Source organism: Temnothorax longispinosus, chromosome 3 (assembly GCF_030848805.1).
Source record: "Temnothorax longispinosus isolate EJ_2023e chromosome 3, Tlon_JGU_v1, whole genome shotgun sequence".
Lineage (NCBI taxonomy): Eukaryota > Metazoa > Arthropoda > Insecta > Hymenoptera > Formicidae > Temnothorax > Temnothorax longispinosus.
Window position 1 is genome coordinate 21,083,595 of NC_092360.1, and position 20,343 is coordinate 21,103,937.

The 20,343-nt window shown below is 36.0% G+C and overlaps 1 protein-coding gene and 1 long non-coding RNA gene across 50 annotated transcripts in view; one reads left to right on the plus strand and one right to left on the minus strand.

Annotated features, from left to right (window-relative positions):
* Nucleotides 1-2,480, plus strand: part of LOC139810479 (uncharacterized) — a 139,867-nt gene extending 137,387 nt beyond the window's left edge. For 19 of the 49 annotated variants that reach the window (XR_011731348.1, XR_011731368.1, XR_011731362.1 and 16 more), the window contains 2 exons: nucleotides 89-1,494; nucleotides 1,974-2,465. This is a non-coding gene — a long non-coding RNA (uncharacterized lncRNA). Of the gene's footprint in view, nucleotides 1-88; nucleotides 1,495-1,973 lie in introns of all 49 variants that reach the window. The other 30 variants (XR_011731359.1, XR_011731360.1, XR_011731357.1 and 27 more) reach the window with 9 other exon arrangements.
* The window catches only part of LOC139810478 (uncharacterized), a 352,879-nt gene that overhangs the window by 70,978 nt on the left and 261,558 nt on the right, over nucleotides 1-20,343 (minus strand). The window lies entirely within an intron of this gene.

Here is a 20,343-nt window from a genome sequence, read left to right on the forward strand (position 1 = left end):
CAAAATTATTACTAAACGAGAGATAGCAAAAAAGAAAATATAATTATAATGTAAGAAAAAATAATGTATTCTTTTTTTTTTATTGCAGCCTCAAACAGAATAATATTTTCGACTTTTCTGTAAAAATTTTACAGAAAGATGTCAGGATTAAATATTTACCGAAATTCAGAATATTTTTAATAATAATTTTTAATAAAAATTATTCATACCCCACAAATACGTTGATAATTCTCCAAAATTTGTTAAACTATAATAAGTGTTAAACTATACATAAATATAGATTTAACAATAATAAAGAAAATTTTTGAGTCTAGAAACTAATTAAAAATATTGTAACTTACGACTTTTATAGAACAATTTATCTTTAGAGAGTAATATATGCATATATACATTATTATAATAAAGATAAAAGATTGCAATTTAGAAAAATAAAATATTTAGAAACATTTCTGTGCGGCAGGATTAAAACTATTATAGATTGTAATTTTTTCTCTTTAAGTTATATTGAATTGTGATTTGTAAATTTATAATAATCATTTTGTAACAAACGCATTTATGTTTATCAAAAAATACGCTAATTGCAACTATGTTGATTACACATCCATGCAATAATTTAAGAAATTTCTCAAAGCCAATTTTAATAATAAACAGAGCTACCTTAACATCGTTACGTAATAAATATCAGGTATCTTAAAATTCACGAGTCTCGTTATTCTTTCTTATTACTTTCGCTGCATTTTACTTACTTGCATGTTTAATCGCTTCATAATTAAAAAGATTCCGGAGAATGGGTATACACGCTTTTAAAGCACATTCCAGAAATTGCAAAGAGAGGAATTTTACAAGTTTTAAATAAGCTATGCACTCCAACTTTTATCCATCCCCTTTGCTCATTCATATAATATTTAATAAGTCTGATTTAATTCACGAATCGGGAGCAATTTTAAAGAGGTTCCTGTTAGCGTCGACGACGCGTTCGCATGAAAGCATTCCATCGGAATTTCAAAGGTACAAGGTACAAGAATCTCACGGTATCTCCGAGGGCTTCGCGGTCACGCTCCAGGTGGTGCTTTCGATCCGCGTTTCCGAAACGATAAAGATTCGCCGGAGATTACAAAAATTCCTGAGTAAGGGTACAAACGATCGGCGGCACATCGAATTCAGGAGCGACGGCATCCACCGCATCCCACACGACGTATCCGATTGGCTCGAAGGGACACCGAAGGAACCGCGAAGCGTTCGTTGTATATACCCACAAGAGCTCAACGGACACTCGACTTGCATCAGACGTGCTCTATGACCATGTCGACCCCGGTACCCCTCGTAATCGCTATCGAAGCGATTTATCTTGATCCGCGTGCGAAATAAAAGAAGGGCGAGCGCCGAGGACGAGGAGAGCGAAGGGAAAGAATTTGCGGAGCGGTTCGTGAGATCATTGAACCGGCGCGACGCAGCGTACCTCGACAACGATCGATTCGGCTCGAATTGAACATGGTAATTGTGCTTTATTTATTTCGAATAAATCCGATTTTTTTATTTATACAAAAAGCCCGACAAATTTTCTCACAGAGATAATTAAATCAGTATAAATAGGTCACTTTATATCCTTTAACACACGGAAAGAACGGTTTTGTTGAAGTATCTAAAAATTTAGCTAAATACAGATCTGAAAATAATTTTGTTGCACCAGCAAAATAATTATAGTAGCTAGGTCGCTGAAGTACTATGATAATGCTATAAAAAGTTTCGACATTTTAGCAATCAGTTTGAGTGTTGTACGTAATTATTTCAATGGTGCAACAAAATTATTTTCAGATCTGTAGATATATACATATGGCTAAATTTTTAGATACTTCAGCAAAACCGTCCTTTCCGTGAGTAATTTTAATAAAATCTCAATTATATATATTTAATTTTTTGTTAGTCATTATTATGTTTTGCCATTATTAAAAATATTATTAAATTGATTCTAGTATTGATGATAACGAGACTGCCCTTCCGCTTTCTACACTTTTGTGTGAGCAAGTATTAATCATCTAGTGGGAATCATGAGCAGATAAACGACGAATGTGAATGAATAGAAAAATGCATCAGATTATAATTTATGGTTAGAGGAAGAATCAAAATGTAGATACAGTGTTTTTGTTAAAAAAAAAAAACTGCAATCGCATCCTTCATGCGCTTCACAAATTGGAATAAAGGAGTTCCTCTGGAGAGAAATACTACGAGATGACGCTTGTTTTGATCCGCGAGATGGAAGAGAAAGTAGGTCACAAATGATATGATGACATCCGGTTTCATGAAGTCGACCGTAGTGTTTTCATACTAACATTCTTAAAAATTTATGGAGATAATTTATTTCGCACGAAATACAACATCATATATTTTCTCGATAAGTCTGAACACATTGCTTCTAATTTTAAAAGCTCCATCAAAAGAAAGTAATGCATGAATCAATTGTAAATATTAAATGACCTAATCATATTACTTCGAATTAATGTTTGTATTCTAAATATTACATTTATAACTACATAAAAAATATGTGAATATATAATACATCTATCAACTAATAAAAAGGTAAATTTCAATAATTTATAATCCTTTCAAATATTATTTCATTTAACAAATTAATCATTAATGTAAAGAAAAATGGTTTTTGATGTGCAACTTACTATTATCTTTACATTTGAAATAAAGAATTAAAAATATTTTATTATATATGATAATATTTGTATTGTGCATTGCATATTTTCTATATGATTAAAAATTCATCTAAAAGTCATTTCCGAATATGTAATGTTTAATAATTTTATTCATAAGAAAAATCTGAAAATGGAATATTGCCAATATTATCTGTCCGATGTCTATTAAAAAGACTTTTGATTTAAAAAATTACAAGTCGATAACATTAAATTAGAGTTACATAGTTTCTAATTAAAATATTTAATTAGTGCAGGAAAAATAAGACTAATAAATTTTAATTAATTAATTTTATGTTTTTACACATTATTAGGTAAAAAATAACTTAAATAAGACGTCTATGTAAAGTCATTTAAATTAAAGTGCTACTTGACTGATGTTAATTGACCAATAAAATAAGTTTTAATGCTCTCTCTTCCGCGATAAATATGTAAAGATTTATTTTATTTGTATAATAATTACATTAAACGGTCGTAATAAGTGTGATAAGTTGTCGAAATTTAACAAAATAACAATTTATAAGTATAATCCAATTAAACAACCCACTTTAAGACCTCGGCATTATCATTTATATTATTTTACTAAAGTTTTCTTTTTCTAGAAAAATATTCTAGTTTTTTACTTATTTTGGAAACTTTTAGTAAGTTTATATTTATTATCTTTCTTACTTGGATACATGCTTATCCAAGTTTAAGATAGATATAGCAATCAAGAGAAAGTTATATGCGGTTAATTATAAGTAAGTGACCATTGATCAAAGCTATCGAAGTTACGATTAGCTTTCAATACAAGAAACACGGCTAAAGGCGATATCTGCCTATACTCCAACACCACAAATTATCTACAGACCATATCGTATTACGTATCCGACATTTTACGAGCAAACTTGCGACCTCGAGTTTCCAGCAACATGCTGCTTCCATCACATAGTTGTGGTCATGATACCTGAATCGAATGTGGCTTGTATGCGACTCATGTGTGCGATGCGCACGTTGCATACTTTGAAACTAGAATTCGTGAAACGTTTTCGAACTTATACTCGACAACCGTAAAATTTTGGGCACAAATGTTTCATATTTTCGCGGCGCTACATTCTTAGTTTTCTTTTGTTACAAAAACAAAAGAACAAACATGTTCAATTACTTCTGAATAAAAGACTTTTGTTATATACTAGAAAATATTTTTAGCTTATTAGAAATTTATTAACAAATGTTAATCTATTAATATTAAATATAAAATAAAAGGTTAGAAATAAAAATACGAATTAGATAAAATAAAAATTAGAAAGTGTGTACTGCACAAGAGCAGTTTAATAGATTTGTTGCATACGTATGTTTTTAACACTATTATTAATAGTATTCTTAATTTTATACTGTTGGTTACCTTTCTTTTTATCCACGTAGGAAGGTATCACAAAAATTTTTTAAAAATTCGGTGCAACATGTATATTTCAATGAATATCCTCAAAGAATCTTGCATATCGCGCGCCACGGATAGCTTGCCGTTATTATTATGTCCGCGCCGTGTCGACAATTCTCAAAAACAAACTCCGAGGAATGCGGCATTTTATCTCGTACCTCGCGTTCAAATGGCACGTGCAACCGCGTTATTCGTGCGTATATGCGCAACACATTCCCAGATACGCATACATTCGAAAGAAATCGATTCATATCATACTTGTGGTTTTGATGCGGGACTACACTTCGATATTTGCGCAAAGAGCATAGTGCTATATGTATATCGTGCTTTCAGGTGCCCACTAATATCGCACGAGATAACGTGCCTGTGAATTTTTAATTTCCAACGTGATATAAAAAAGACTTGAGCGATCGATGTTCTTATACATTCTCCGATATTAGACTTCCGCCGCGCATAATTAAATAGCGTGCCTGACCGTGGCATGTATCAGGACTATCAGGTCCTCATTCTACGTATAATTATATAATCGTCACTGTTTCTACTAACGCGATCGTTCCGCATATACGGGTTTTTCAGACGATTATCGGCTAACTTACTCCGACAGCGATCTAAGTTGGCCTTTTGCGGTTCGGCGTGTCGAACGAACGTGAACGAGCCGTTCGTTATAAATACCTTGGCAAAACGGTGCCATTAATCAACCCCGTTCTTCGTCGCGCGCGCACGAGAATGCTAGACGTTCTGGTAGACCGCTTTGCCGGGCGTATTCGCTAATAAATGTTTCACGGTGACATGTACACCGGCGACGTTCTCTGCGGTTCAACGCCACTGCCGTTCTACGGTAAGCGGAACGTCCGTCCAAACTCTCATCCCGCTTACTTCTTCGTTTACCAATGTACCAGCGACTATCGGCTTCTCAATCTATAATGTCAAAGGACAAAAGTCCGTGCGCTAAGGTGATGGCTATATCCGATGCAATTCGATGCTGATATATGGTAATTGATGATGATACATACCTTAAGCTTCTACTTAGAATAAATATCTAAGAATCTTGTAAATAAAAACAATTTTTAAGTTTTTTAAATATTTATTACATAAACAGCTGTCTTATAATAAGCTTTTGGGCCTGAACAGAATAGCTGACTTATAATTTTAAGACAATGTTTTATGCTTTAAGGCATTGTCTTTCGCAACACACAATACTGTCTTGTGTCTCAAGTCTTAAACATATGTATAAAGTGTCAACGTTTGTAAGACTTGAGACACAAGACAGTATTGTGCGTTCCTAAACAAAGATTTAAAGCATAAAACATTGTCTTGAAATTATAAGTCAGCCTTTCTGCTCAGGCCCTTTCTCTCAAAAACAGATGAATTTTTGCGTTGAGACGTGTAAAATCGCGTGTCTTTAATCGTATTTTTAAAATTCAAGGTAAATTTTTTTATATTATTACATTGTGCTTTTTCATTTAATGTGTAGATATTTTCTGCGTGAAGTCAATCCAACGCATTGGCAGTTTCCAGTATTACATACCAGTTCTGCAAATATTCGTTAAACAAGGAAAATTTGTCGAACATATCAGACTTCCGTATTTTCGTCGCATTTCGAGTCTCTATTTCATCCCAACATTACGAACGCGCGGACCCGTTCTCTCGACAGGATACATAATCTGCAATTGTATTATACGATGTACGCGTTTTCCGCCGTATAGCTATATGCGGATTAAATTAATTTAGTAGCGTGCAACGTTGGGAAACGGCAAACGCATCGACCACGTCGCGTGGGAATTGCTGGGAAGTTTTCGGTACTGCGTTTTCGTCGGCGCTCCCACAAATTCTCTCCTTCTCGCTCCCACTTATCCTCAACCTTTCTTCATCCTTTCCTCCCTCTCTCTGTTCTTTATAACTATGCGACATGTTGTATGCATCTCTTGCTACCGGACGACACGTGGATTAAATTAATTTTCCGGCGAGCGTTCTAGCTACTTGCGCAAAAGCGGCGTTAATGCTGGCGTGGCAGGTGGTTGGGCAAAATGATTTCCGTGTGGAAACTGTAACCAGAGCCGTGGTCTTAAATTAAGAACCGGGATTAAAAAGTGAGTCGTACCGTATACGCGCCGGTGAAGTAGTAAGTCAGATCATATTTATGAGACTCTTAGGTTTAAGTTTTGTTCATTAAATCTTTTTTTTTATTACTAAAGGCGAGCACGTGTACATAAAATGAGTAGTAAATATTACGTTATTTTTTTAATAATCCTTAAAGTAAATGGTCCGTATAATAACTCGAGCAAACTTGACACTTGCATAATTACTTCATTAATCTATTTGATCATATTCTATATTTGATCTTAACGTTTCTGATGTATATAAATTAGAATAACATATAAAATTATAATGTAATTCAAAGTGTAATTTTATTAACTTATAGGATCTTAACAATTTTATTGATTGATTTTACGGTTGTTCTTAATTAACTCATCAGTTAAAATTTAAAATTATATTCTGTAATATTCATATGCGTTACATTATTCATGAATACAATTAAGTAATTTACTTATATAATTTTATCTCTCTACATTTGTACTACATGTTTTTTCTTCTTTCGAGTTAAAATAATAAGAATATTAATGCAAAATAAAAATTTTATTATGTAAATTTAAAATTTTCCAAAAAATGTAATGCAAGTTATCATTTATTTTTCATTTTAGAGGAAAAATTATCCTCACGATTACAAGTACATCCACGTTAATTGATTACCCCTGTAACTAAATTCCACCTAACAATAAAGCAGAGATCAAGCTTTGTCGTTTGATTTCGCGCGTTAATACGCTAATGTATTCCCTATTAGCGTTCCCGACCGAATTATTACCGGGCATCGATCATAGAAATTTGACACTTATATGCACCGAAATTTCGCTAACACCACCATGGTCCTGTGCTCGAGAATGATCGATTGCCCTTTACCGTGATTGATCCAGAGCTACCGTGTAACGTTCGACGTTGGGATGAAGGGTCGCACCCTTCTCTCGAAGCATAAAGGAACCTTAGTCGCACGCAATCGATCGCAGCAATTGGAAAATCATGACTGACCAATCAGATAAGATCGGTGGGATAATCAATCAAGACCTTGTTTGGTTTAAGTACGACTAATTCTCGTTTTAGTAATTATGTCAAATAGTATAATTGAGACGAACAAATTATAAATAATGAAAGTAATAAATTTCCTTTACTTTTGGTGTTCTACTGTAATATATAATGCAATAAATATATTATTCTATAATTCTTCATACAATCTATTTTCTTTAATATATAAATGTGATATATATATATATATATATATATATATATATATATATATATATCGTTAACGCGTAATAATTGTGTTCCAGTAATTATGTTCAAATATAATTATCATGTAACGAAAAATAATTGTATCGATCGGGCAATGTTTCGATGATAAAAGGCTAAAAAAGAAACAGATTTCTGATCGATCGGAAAGCAAAAATTCGTATCCATTGCACGCGATGCCCTCGAAAATCTTTCAGGCATTACATCGTCCTTGATCAATGATTACTGGAATCGACAGGATCGATTGGTTGACATATCGTTGTTGGCTGATAAGACACGATATAATTTCGCGGTACCAGCCGGAGTAAATATAGTTATAATCAACCGCCGCGCGCTGGTTTTTTCGAGGTTGGTAATAAAAGCCCGAGTTCTTCGACGAAGAAAGACCGGGGTGGATAAAAGCGCCGTAAGGGAATCTGCGAGAATTCCTCAAGATCGATGTACGATACCGTAGACGAAGGGGGCCTACTTTTCGAGGCTTTCGATATTGCATCGCCGCTTGTCAATAAACTTGAAAAAAAATTTCCATAAACCTATGGAACGTAATTATACGATCTTTATATTCTCGGCACAATTATTACGAGATTATTAAACTAATTTGTGCGTAATAATATGGCCGGTCTTTTTTAGTCTTTGCTTCTTATAATAATTAAATTCTTTTCGAGGCACGTATACATTATTAAGAAAAATTCTCCGACTAGTTCGAATACGAACATAATTATTGTCTTATTATAGCCTGTTACGTATTTGTTGAATCGTTTTACTTCGTAATCCACTTTGGTTCACACGCTCTTGACATACGACGACGGGAGCAAACGGTGTTACTTAATAGGAAAGATCAAGGCTCTGCGGTCTCCTTAATTTGAATCAACGGTGGTCACGTTGCGGCAGGCATCCAGTTTGGTCACCCAGACCTCAAGTAGTCAAGCCTATCAAAGTGCGGTGCATACCAACACGCGTTCTCCTAAACCTATATCAAATCTGTGTGTCTCCATATATATGCATATATCGATGCACGTTGCTATACCTCTGTCGCACGCTTGAATATGTCGCGCAATGCATCTCCGCCGCCCAAACTTCACTGCCGACAGCTTCGCTTATACATCTACGTTACTAATCAAGTTCTACGGTTGCTCGCTCCCGTCGGACTCATCTTTCGTCTCTCCTGTTACAACGAGCGCGCTTAAAGTACTTCAGAGCTACGGAGAACGGTCACTTACGAAGCAAAATACCTGTACCTAACCGCTTACTCTCGAGACTCAGAGGACTTAGGGCTGTTTTTAGCGGTATAAAGTGTTCCTTACAACTTCCTAGCAGTTAAGACTAGCGGTCTCCGGTTACCGAAATATGCATAATGCATGGGAAGAGCACCTTCTTCGCTCTTCGGGTAGGTTATGAACGTTGTCACAGATTATCGTATTCAGCACTCTGTTGCGGGCGCAAGAAAGTACAACCTTCGACGATTTTATCAGTTTATATCTGAATTGAGTAATAAAAACCATGTATAGCAAAGATAACGCAGTACAAATATACAATATCTTATTTTATCTCTCGTTTAAATAAAGCACTTATATTCAAGATATTGGCTCAAATTGCAAATATTGATAATTTGTTATAAAAACTATATTTCAGTGAATATCGATAATTATCGATATACGAACGAATTTTGGGAAAGAGATATAACGTGATGCCAAACATTCTTAAACAAATGAGTGTTTATTGGAATTTTGCTCGATAGAGTACAAAGCGAGATAACCAACCACTCCGCCGTGCTTGCTTTCATCCAAACCCCTCACATTCATCGCTCTTCCAGACAGTCCTTTTCCTGCTTATGGCGAGCGCGCGACTGCCTCGGATATTTCCATTTACCTTTTACTCTGGCAAACAAGAAGGGATCCTCGTGGCTGTTCAAACGAGATCTCCAATAGCTCGTGGAAATTGGGTAGACATTGGAAATGAATCGAAAGAGCAAATAACGCGGAGCAAGGGGGCGGCGTGCTCTTCGGTGAAGTGGCGAACCGATGAGTGGCGTCGGGGACTCGGTCGCAGCCTTTGTGTCAGCGACGGGGAGGAGTAGTAGACCGGGAGGGGGGGAGGTTTGAAACAGCGAGGAGTTGAAGCGCACTCCGATGTACGTACGCGGAACACGATTTTACGGCACTCACGAGGGATGCTCGGAACGCCCTCGATAATCCCACGAGCGCTCTTGATCTGCTTGATCCGTTTCCGCTGTCTCTATCCCTCCCACTCTATCGCCACGAGATGTTTAAATGGCCCTGACGAATTATACACGATGAATTCCATTTGCGACAGTAGTTTAATGTTTAGCAATATCCTCGAACGTAATTCGACGAGTCGATTAGCGAGCGGAACTTCGAACTTTCGGGTAAGATAAACTTTCGATCGATATGTATATTTAACGATCGCGCCATGTTATATATATTTAACACGACGGTAGAGCTCACAAGTTGTAACGGTGCTTTTTAACATTGCTTACGCGAAAAGGTTACGGAAGTACTTGCTAACAAGTCCAAAGTTTCTACCGTGGAGAAGGGAGGCGTGTGCTCGAGCGGGAATATACGTCTGGAATTAATAATGCGCCGCTAAAGCTTTACCCATATAATACGCGGGCTAAGTACGGCAGGTGCGCGACTCACCGCGTATATTTAGGTTAGTCGAGCTAGTACCACTACCAGTATTATCAGCGCATTCGTTGTACCACTCATACGAAAATTATGCGTTAATACCTTAAATTACATTACTATTTATTTTATATGAGAGAAGCTGCGATAATTGATCGGTTTTAAATATGCTGGAAAGAGTGATATGCTCATTATATCCAAAAGTATTTTTTTCTAGTCTATTTGTGTTAGCCTATAGTTTTCTGTTATTTTGCTAACATGCTTTTATTTGACAGATATCTGTTTCTTTAGTAATCACAGTCCTGTACGTATGTCGTAGCAATTTTATATCCTTTCTTCTTAATATAAAATGTCGCTAATTTTTTACACTAAGATGTTAACATTTAATTGTTATCACTTACTACTACGCTGTTTATTTGCATTCTCAACATATTATTTTTCAAAGAATTTCTCATATGACGGATACAAGATAGTGCTACTTCCTGTCATAATTACATCGCCATATCATGTTACTGACCGCAACAGAGATAGTATGTCATCAGTGGTAACAAGATAACCATATGCAATGCTGGGCATAAATTGCTTAATATAGAATATAGAGTAATTCCAATTATATTCTATCTCTATTCTTTAAAAAGTAAACCTGTTCCTACTCACACAACGAATAGTCCGCCTACTATCCGGCGAAATTGAATTTTTCCCATCTGTCGCAGGAGACGAAGACGAAAGTGTAAAGTGGAATATTTTCGTGCGGGATATTTTCGTATTTTGCATCCAGAAGCGTAAAGCGGTGCGGCGCGGAAAAGGCATTATTTCAATGCAAGCGTTAATCGAATAGAGAACAAACTTCGTAACTGATGATGGTGATTATTCAGTGCCACATGCAATATTAAATTAGCCATCATTACCGCGTTACAAGGGATGAGAGTGCATAATTCATATTGACGGATAACAGCGGCAAAGTGAGAAAATCAATTATACTTTTTGATAGGACTGTAAGAAACAGTACTAAAATATTAAAATCAGTCCATTATATTATTATTAAGTTCGAGATAATTTCTAACCGGTGATCAAATCAGTTTAAGTAATTGTCATAAAAGAAACAGCTCCAAAATCTGTGACGTTATTCTAGAATATTGTATATGAGATCATTAATCTTCTCAATTCCGTTAAATAAAACGGAAAATTTGCGAGGGTCGATAATTTGTATGTTATATAAAGACATATGTTAATCGCACGGACGTAACAATATTAATTTTCGAAACATTTCAATGTAAATGATGAGGTAATGTTAATGCATAATAATGTTAAAGAATAAACAGATACTAAATCTTGCAACAATTATTTTTAAATATTAAGATATCTTACGATAATTATTATTTTTGCGTATAATATGTGTGACATAAAGTAATTACGTAAATTAATTTACGTGGTTAATTCTTCAATTCTTGCGTACTAATTGTAAGTGATGTTTTTCTTTGAAGCCTATTTCATCACCGTTTACATAGGGAATAATCGATGAGAACCTACGGCATAATAATTAACGAAGATAAATTGCACGCTGGGGAGAATACGGTAATGTATCTACTGCTTTTTTTTCACTGTATAATAATTCACGAAATTGTTAAATTTTTAATGATACTATTATGCGATGGAAAAATCTATAAAATTCCATGAATTATTGCAAACATTAGACTCGTGCAGGTAAGCATTCAACTGATCACGGTTGAAAATCGGGGGAATTATAGTATTTGGAACACGGTGAAAAAATTATAAACTACAAATTGACACAGCAATATAGAGACCTTAAACAATTAGCCATTAGTTAACTTATCAAAAAATAAATGAAATAAATAAATATTGATAGATTCTGGTACATAGATAAGATTAGAATCGAGCGAAAATCGAAGAGATAGGAAGCAATCGCATCCATGGCACAGATACCAGGAATTCCAGGAACCCACAGAATAGGAAATTCAGAACTAGAGAGATTATAGACATCGACGAGATCGTCTTTCCACGATGTTCTTTTGCGTGGTAATTTAAATCGCGTAAAATCATTATTAAATTCCGTGAGAAGAATCTTCTTAATAACAGTTGAATCAGTGGAATATAAAACTGTTCAAACATCTAATCGAATCATGACTTAATTCGTTTTGTCTGATTTAATCTCATTTTAACATTCCACAATTAATTCTTAATTGAAACTATTGATTCAATTTAATTTATCGCAATATATGTAAAACATTTTTAATTTAATCAAAAAAATTTCGAAACAATTTTTATTTCGAAATTTGATCTGATGAAAGAAATAGATTAATTAGTATTAACAGACATTGATAACTCGTGATATCTGATTTGTGATTATGATATTTGTGAATATCTGATAGCTCTCTCCATTTTTTTAATTAATCAATTTAAATTAAATATCACATACCCTGATTTCTAGGAAGAAATTGATTCAAATTAAATTCAGAAAGATATATTACATGCTTAAAATATAATAAATTTAATCTTTATTCTAAAAAAGGAATAATTTAATTAACTCTTTCGTGTATATGAATATACATGTATATATACAAAAAGGGTTGCTCCCTCAGCGCTTCTCGTACGTCTTTGACCGTGGAAATCGAGGTACATAAGGTGATTAGCATTTTACTGTTCGTCGAGTACTATCCTACAAAAAAAAAAAACACAGTAACTTTGAATAAGGTCTTTGACCATCATTTCCGACAAGAGCATTTCCTTCTTTTGTTTTTCTTATATATATATATATAGGTATCTCATATCTCCTTTAAAGTTAATAAAATTTCAGCACCATTTTTATCATATTTCAGTCACTGATGTATTATTTCATTTTTCAATAATGGTATTTTCAGTTTACTATATATATCAACTCCAGTTAACAAAACTCAAAACTTTGTGTTCACTGAGTTCTCTGTAAGTATGGTTATCACTTAGGGTTATCATTTTTAATTTTCATATTATCCACGCAAATATTAACTTCAACTCTTATTATCTTTGAGCAGACCTCTCGAAGATCTTTTCGACTTCTATTCGCTTTGACTCGCATAAAGAGAAATGTGGAATTGAAGGGAGTTAGTAGAACTTAATTGGACAAAGTGCGGCGCGTTCTGCAAGATTTTGCATAATGCGGGTAGAGCAAAACGCACTTGTTATGAAAATAGGAAAACAAATCGCTGATCCTGGAAACCCTAGTTTCCCCTAACACCCCAAGATGTCCGTGAATTTTAATACAACCCGCGAGAGTTTCCTCTGTACTTAACAAACTTTGCCGCGGAATAATTTCTAAAGTACTTCGAGCAGCTTCTCGTCTTTTAATTAATATAGCGATCGCAGCGATGCATCCTTAAATATTTATTACTCGAGTCTAACGCGCAAGCAGCTTAAGCACGAGCTATAATGTGAAAGCTCACGGAACGAATGCGACGCGCAAAATAAATTTTTTGCCAGTTTTTATTATTATGTATGCACTCTGGACGGGTGTTTATTCGATGTACAATGTGAACGTGACTATTCATCTCGGGACGCAATTTCTTGCCTAGTGTTCGTTCGCGCGCTCGCTTCCTCGCTCGCTCGTTCAGTATTTGCTCCCGCGGCGAAGGAAAATGCGAGCGTCGCATTTGCACGTTAAATCGGATAAAACGAGCGCTCGATTTACCACGGAAGTAACGCGCCATTTCAGTCATTTTGCGACACGTCCTCGTTACACAATATTCCAGTAAAATGTAAAACTTGGTTAAATTTTCAAAATGTTCAAAAGTAAGTAACTCATAAATATTTTTATTTTGTTCACTGTATTATATTAAAGTTATATAAACTTTATTTTTATTGCAGTATAACTGAGATAAAATTGTATATTAATAAATTACGCGGCACACATATTTTTCTGAATCTAAATACTCTAGGAAATTCGTAAATAATATTAAAATAATTGATAAAGAAGCATAAGATCAAAACGTTACTTTACGTATCGTCGACTCATTGATAATTCTAACAAGTTAATTTCAAGTCTCTCAATTACAGCATCGTCAATGCTCTCGAAAACTTCGACGGTTAAATACGGAGGTAGATAGGTAAATGCGACGAGTTTGGCAGACGAATGGTACAGCTTAACATTTTCTTTTCGTTACGTAAACTAGTTGGCTTCCCCTATAGCTCTAGAAACGGAACGCTGTGTCGTAAAGTACCGTATCTCTCGTTAGGAAAGAGAAAATGGAGCAAAGTAAAGGATGGCGCGTGGAAAGAGCAGCTTTTACACCCGTGAGAGTATTCTTTATTACATAGTGTATACACAGTACGTCGTTTTCGCCAGAGAATCGTCTTCGTAGAATATACTTACATTTTTTGCATGATCAGTTTTTCAATAAAAATCTTTCTAAATGTTTCATATTTTCTTTGTAAATAATAAATCGCGATGAAAGATGGAAATACTACAAAGAGATTTGAAACAATCTAGTCTATGTATATTTTAACTATTTATATTTTTTCACAGTATTTTTATCAAATTTTTGCTAAAAATATATTGCTTTAACTAAAGGATAGAAATATAAAAATATAAAAGATTTTAAACAATTTTTACGTTACATTCTATTAGATTAGTCTTAAAAATTGTATAAAGTTAATACGAAGTTGTATGAGTTGTAGGCAATATTTGTTCTGCAGTGTGCACCGAGAAAAAAACGAGTCCGTAATTATAATCGAGGAAAAACAAGAGAAAAAAATTATTAATTCAAATTTCCATTAAAGCAATTTGTATTAACTTTGCATTAAAAAATGTAAGCTCGACGTTTACGCTTCAGCAAAGAGCAAAGTTTCATCCAACTGCATGTACACAAAATAAAAAATACACTATCTGATAGCTGTCTATCATTGTGTTTGTTTTGTTATGCGAACAAAAATCGATATTAAAGAGATAGATGGTTTAAATAATCTATGTAGCTAAATTGGAAACGGTTTACTGTTATGAAACCACAAAATGCAATCCCCTGAGAGATATCGGATTATTAAAATAGAACATAACCCTTTGCACAGTATTTTTGTAACTAGTTTTATCGTCGATCATCGAATACGCAACAAATATGTAACATATTTTAGATTTATATTTATAATTTTATCTATATGTACTTTTATGTATAAATGAAATTTTAATATTATTTTATGTATAATATTTAAAATAATTTTAGAAATATTTTTTGATAGAAATAAAATTATAAAATTTTCACATATCACATATTTTTATTTCATACAAATGGAGACTTGACATAAAAAATTTGATTTCTAGAACATTGTAAATACATTGAGAATTGCGTTTTATATTATTCCAATTGATTAAACGTATATGGATAATGTATTTAATAATTTAATGTCTCAGTATTATTTTCCTATTATTAAATTATTTAATTAGATAGAATATTATACGTTATTCAACCGTTTCAGAGTTTGACCCGGTTAGAATAGATAATCAAAGAAGACGTAACCTTGCGATCGGTGACCCGATTCACTTGGTAGAAGATATGAAGCTCTGCGGCGGCGCTTTGGGGGCTTCGATGGCCCACTTCTCAAACTTGGCGAGGCGATAGGGCAGTTTAGTCTAGGTCGACAATGGACCGCGGTGGTAAAAGCAGACATTGTTATCAGGAACAACGACTTTGAACAATTGTGACCGATAAAAGTTCTATTTTGATACGCATGTCAAACTATCTAGACATTTCTTATCAACATGTTTAGTAAAAAAAACACGTTTAGTAATATTCACAATTATGTATTCAGACGTCAAACGTTGTTACAAAAAATTGAAAACCAAAGTAACCGATATCTGTTCTCTAGTTTTATCTATATTCGCTTCTTCATTAGACATATTTTTCCTTATAAAGAAAAATTATGTTTATATTGCGTCAAGCGCTTGCTTAATTATAACGGGACTTTGCAGCCTATCGTCCATAAAACAGTTTAGTCGACAGAATTACATTACTGGGATGATAACAGGATGTCGATAATAAGAGCGAACAGAAAGCTTATCCCATTCGATAAAAATTGAGCGTATTGGGGTTAATCGTGACGAAATTGTCGTCCGGTCCGGTGTAAGCTATGGTTTAAATGACGAATCGCTCGTCAGATATACCTACGCGAAGCGATGCTGATTGCACGAAGCTGCCTGCACGAGACTGCAGTGCAAGTGATTCGCGGAACAATCGATCGCGGTGCATATATTCTCCTGCCAATACGTCGATAAATCATCCTGACAGGACGAGAGAAAAGTTTTTAGGGAAGATGAAGGAACCACCAGTGTGGTCTTAGACGAGCAAAAACGGTTCGGATTTGCCGAGCATGCTGGTATGCGACTCTTTGTTCCTTTTTTTTATTTTTTTATTACGAAACTTCGTCTCAAGACGAAAGGAAAGTGTAAATCAAGTACCGCGATCGCGAGAATTCTGTGCAAACACGATTTAGATTACACATATCAAATATTCCAAATACATTCAGATATTATATGTCACCCGTATATCTCGCCAGACTTCGCAAATATTTGATTAATTTGGACAGTTTCGTTAACTATCGCTGTTATTGTACGCATTCTAGCGTAACTTTCGTCGCGATACGATATCGCTGTAACGTAATTTATCACGTGATGTAACTTTAATCATATGATGACGAGTGGAAATTTTCGTAGCAAATCAAAGAAAAAAAATGTATTTTGTGCGCGATTCCACGGCTCGTTAATCCTATACGAAAGAGACAAATCGATTAGACTCACGGAGACATTCTTTTAGGCTTGAACGATCACCGCGGGAGGGGAGAAGACGTAAAAACATACCCGTCCAGATCAACCCGGAGAAGATTCCAATGAAAGTTTTCTCGGTGGAACTTTCATTACGTACGTCGTAACTCCTTCCCCGGTTGGCACCGGTGCGGTGCCTCTATTCCGTCGTCGCGAGGACGTGAAAAGTATGATTGGAAAAGTTCGCGAGATGAAACCGAGTATTCCCATCGATTTTCGGACAGCATCCTAGCATACGATTAATCGGTGACTTTAAGTACTCGGTAAATCTCCGAAAGAGACAACTCTCTTAATGAGTCGCTGATCGTTCGTAAATGCCGATGAGAGTAACGAGTCCCGTAAGTTTAAAGAAGTGCTTTTTGCGAAGTTTGATCACTAATTTTAGTCATAATTATCAAAAATTGCTCTGCCGATCGGCCTGTCAGTCGCCGAGCCGTTAATCTTTCGGACATTTCGCAAAGTATTGCTTGCGAGACCATTAATCTTTGAATATATCTTTTACATTTTGCTAACAAATGAACTAAGAGTGATAAATGACAGCATAGAACTAGCTGTTCTACTAAAAAGTAATAACAGGAATCATAATTAAATAGATAATTATATGCACCTTGTATAAGGTACAATGGCATAAATAAAGTAACGTGGCTAAAAGAGGCCATTAATGAAAAGAGGTGTCCCATATATTTCTAACAAATAATCTTTTATCGTAAGCTCATTATTATTAAAGCCATGTGTTGGAGCGCAGAAAATACATTCTCTTGCTCGCGCGAGCGTACAAAGAGCACGTAGCGTGCCAGCAGAGGCGCAGCATCCGCGTAGTACGGTCAAGGTAAAGACGACGATTTATTTACGATCCGCATATGCACCTTTATGTCTCTCAGATAGTACGCACGTAGCTCGCAATACGATATGAATGGCAATTCGCTGGGCTGAACGGATCATTCAGGCCGCGCGTTGCAGGCCGATTCTCGCTTGCACACTCTTCGATGACGACGAGCGGTGCGCACGTCGTCGCGTCGCGTCGCGTCACGTTATAACGTTTCACCGCGTGCCTGGTACTCCGCGCAAGAACAAGTATACCGGAGATCGTCGTCGACTACGGTCGACGCGATTTCCGACCGTTTGCATTCCGCGTCTCCGTCACGTGTACTCGGTGAATAGCGTTTCGCACGCGCAGGTTGAATGCAAAGGACTCAACCCCAGTAGTGGAAGACGTAGAGAAATTGCAAAATCACATACCGACGCTGGTTTCTTTAAGAAGAAACTTGATTCGCCGGACTGCATTATGCAAACGTTGTACTACGTTTGCACTTAAAAACTTCTCGCGGTCATTAAATTTTATCGCCGCGCCGGAGAAATCGACGAGGAAGTGCGCGCACATCGCAGGCTATACCTTTTTCCTCGATTTAATCATTATGACATGTCGATATAATAATTGCAAAAAAATTTAGCGTGTACGTATTTAACCCTAGACAGACTCACTGGGGTAATACGTTACCCCACGCGAAATTCAAATTCGCATCATTTCAGCCAAATTTTTGGTTCTTTGTTTTGTTTTTCGAAATTTGTTTACTGTTTTTTTTTTACTACCGCAAATTGATGACTACTATCGTCTTCCCTATTAAACAACAAACAAAATCTATTATATTTATCTATTATCTATTATCTATTATAAAGTTTTCTAAGAACATTCTGGAAATATTATACACGCGGTACAAGTTTGGGGTAACGTATTACCCCAGTGAGTCATTCACGTATGAGAAAAATAAGTGAGTCTATCTAGGGTTAAATATATATTTTACAGTTTATGTCATCCGTTATTGGAACGTCGCGAAATCTTATCGTGGCCGTGTGATACGAATACCTTGCGCCTACGACATGTGAACCACGTATACTAAAGTTTGTAAATGATAATTGTGAACGCGAATCGGCTGTGCAAACAGGGATTTGAACGACGCGACGACGGTGGACGTGCAAAATCGAGCTGCGCTTTCGAGACGTGAGATACTGGAATACATTACGCGATGATCTGCGCTGACCTTTCACGTGCCATTATGCCATCGTGCCAGTAGCTCTAGCTGTCTAGCATGATTGCCAGGGACAGTGGTCAAACAGAAAACGGTAATTCTATTGTTGATGATTGCGCGATAATACGCGGCGATCAAGTGCTATTCGCTAGGTATACGAATTTTTGCAATGCGGTAGATCGAATCAACGAGAGTTATCAGGAGAGATGCAGTACAATTATTTTATCACGTTGACTTTGCGTAGGATAATCAAACATAAATCTTTAGGGAAGACACATGAGCATACACGGAAAAAAAAGAAGTGTCAAATCAAGACTTGTATATACCCGTATATTGGCAACAATCTCTCTCTATAATCTCGAAATAAGATTAGATTAGTGTTAAACGAAGATAACTTGCTTGAATGAAGGCATTTATAGTTCAACCAAGAAAAAACGTTGAAATTCTTATAAGAAGATTATAGATTGTTACGTTATACACGAGTATTGATTTGACACTTCTTTTTTTTCTGTCTTTACCTTCACTGATATACGTGTAAATTGAATTATGTCAAAATCTATACGTTTCACGCAAGCTGCGGAAAAAATCAGCGAATTTTAACGGTCGCGAAAACTACGCTATTCGCATAAACTCTCCTTCAGTTTACGCAGACGAGTAAGAGCGACGTTGCGCGGGCATAAAAAATTCTCACAGCTGAGACATTTTTGTTCACTTACGTGTTATTTCGTGTTATTTCACTCAACCCTCAAACACCTCACCCTCACGGGCCTGCCCATTATTTTTTCAGGCGTGCTAATGCTTCGCTCGTAAGGTGATCCGACGTGACATCTCGCTACGACGCCTCAGGCGTCCGCGTCGTAGCGTGGATTTTCGTCGCGACGCTTTATTCTCTTACGCGGCAGTTTACTCGCTTTCCCGAAACGGCCAACCGTCGCGCGCCTCTCTCTCCCTTGATTGCAGCTATCGAGGTAACTTCTTGCATAATGCATATCGGCCTAACGCCGAGGAGATGCGGGAGAGGAAAGAGGGGTAGAGCGACAGAGAGAGAGAGAAACAGAGGAAAAGAGAGAGTCGGAGTGGCGCGCAGCTATATAAAAGGTGCGCCGCGCTATACAAGAGTGCAATTTAAATTTTCGGACTGACTCACCGCAGAGCGGAAACTTTTTCAATGTATATAGTTTTTAAAAGCACCCGCGTCCTGTTGTGCCTCCGTCCTGCATAATGCAAAGTAGCCTTCGTATCATCCGCACCGTTTTGCCGTGGCGCGCGGCGACCCCGGCGACTATCTGCCGGTTCGCGAATTTGTACGAACGTGGGATATGCACGGCCCGGGGTCGCCATTTAGCGCGACGCTTTCCTTTTTCCCGTCGCCTCCCGTCGCGAGACGCTTTAAAACCGAGCGTTTAGATTT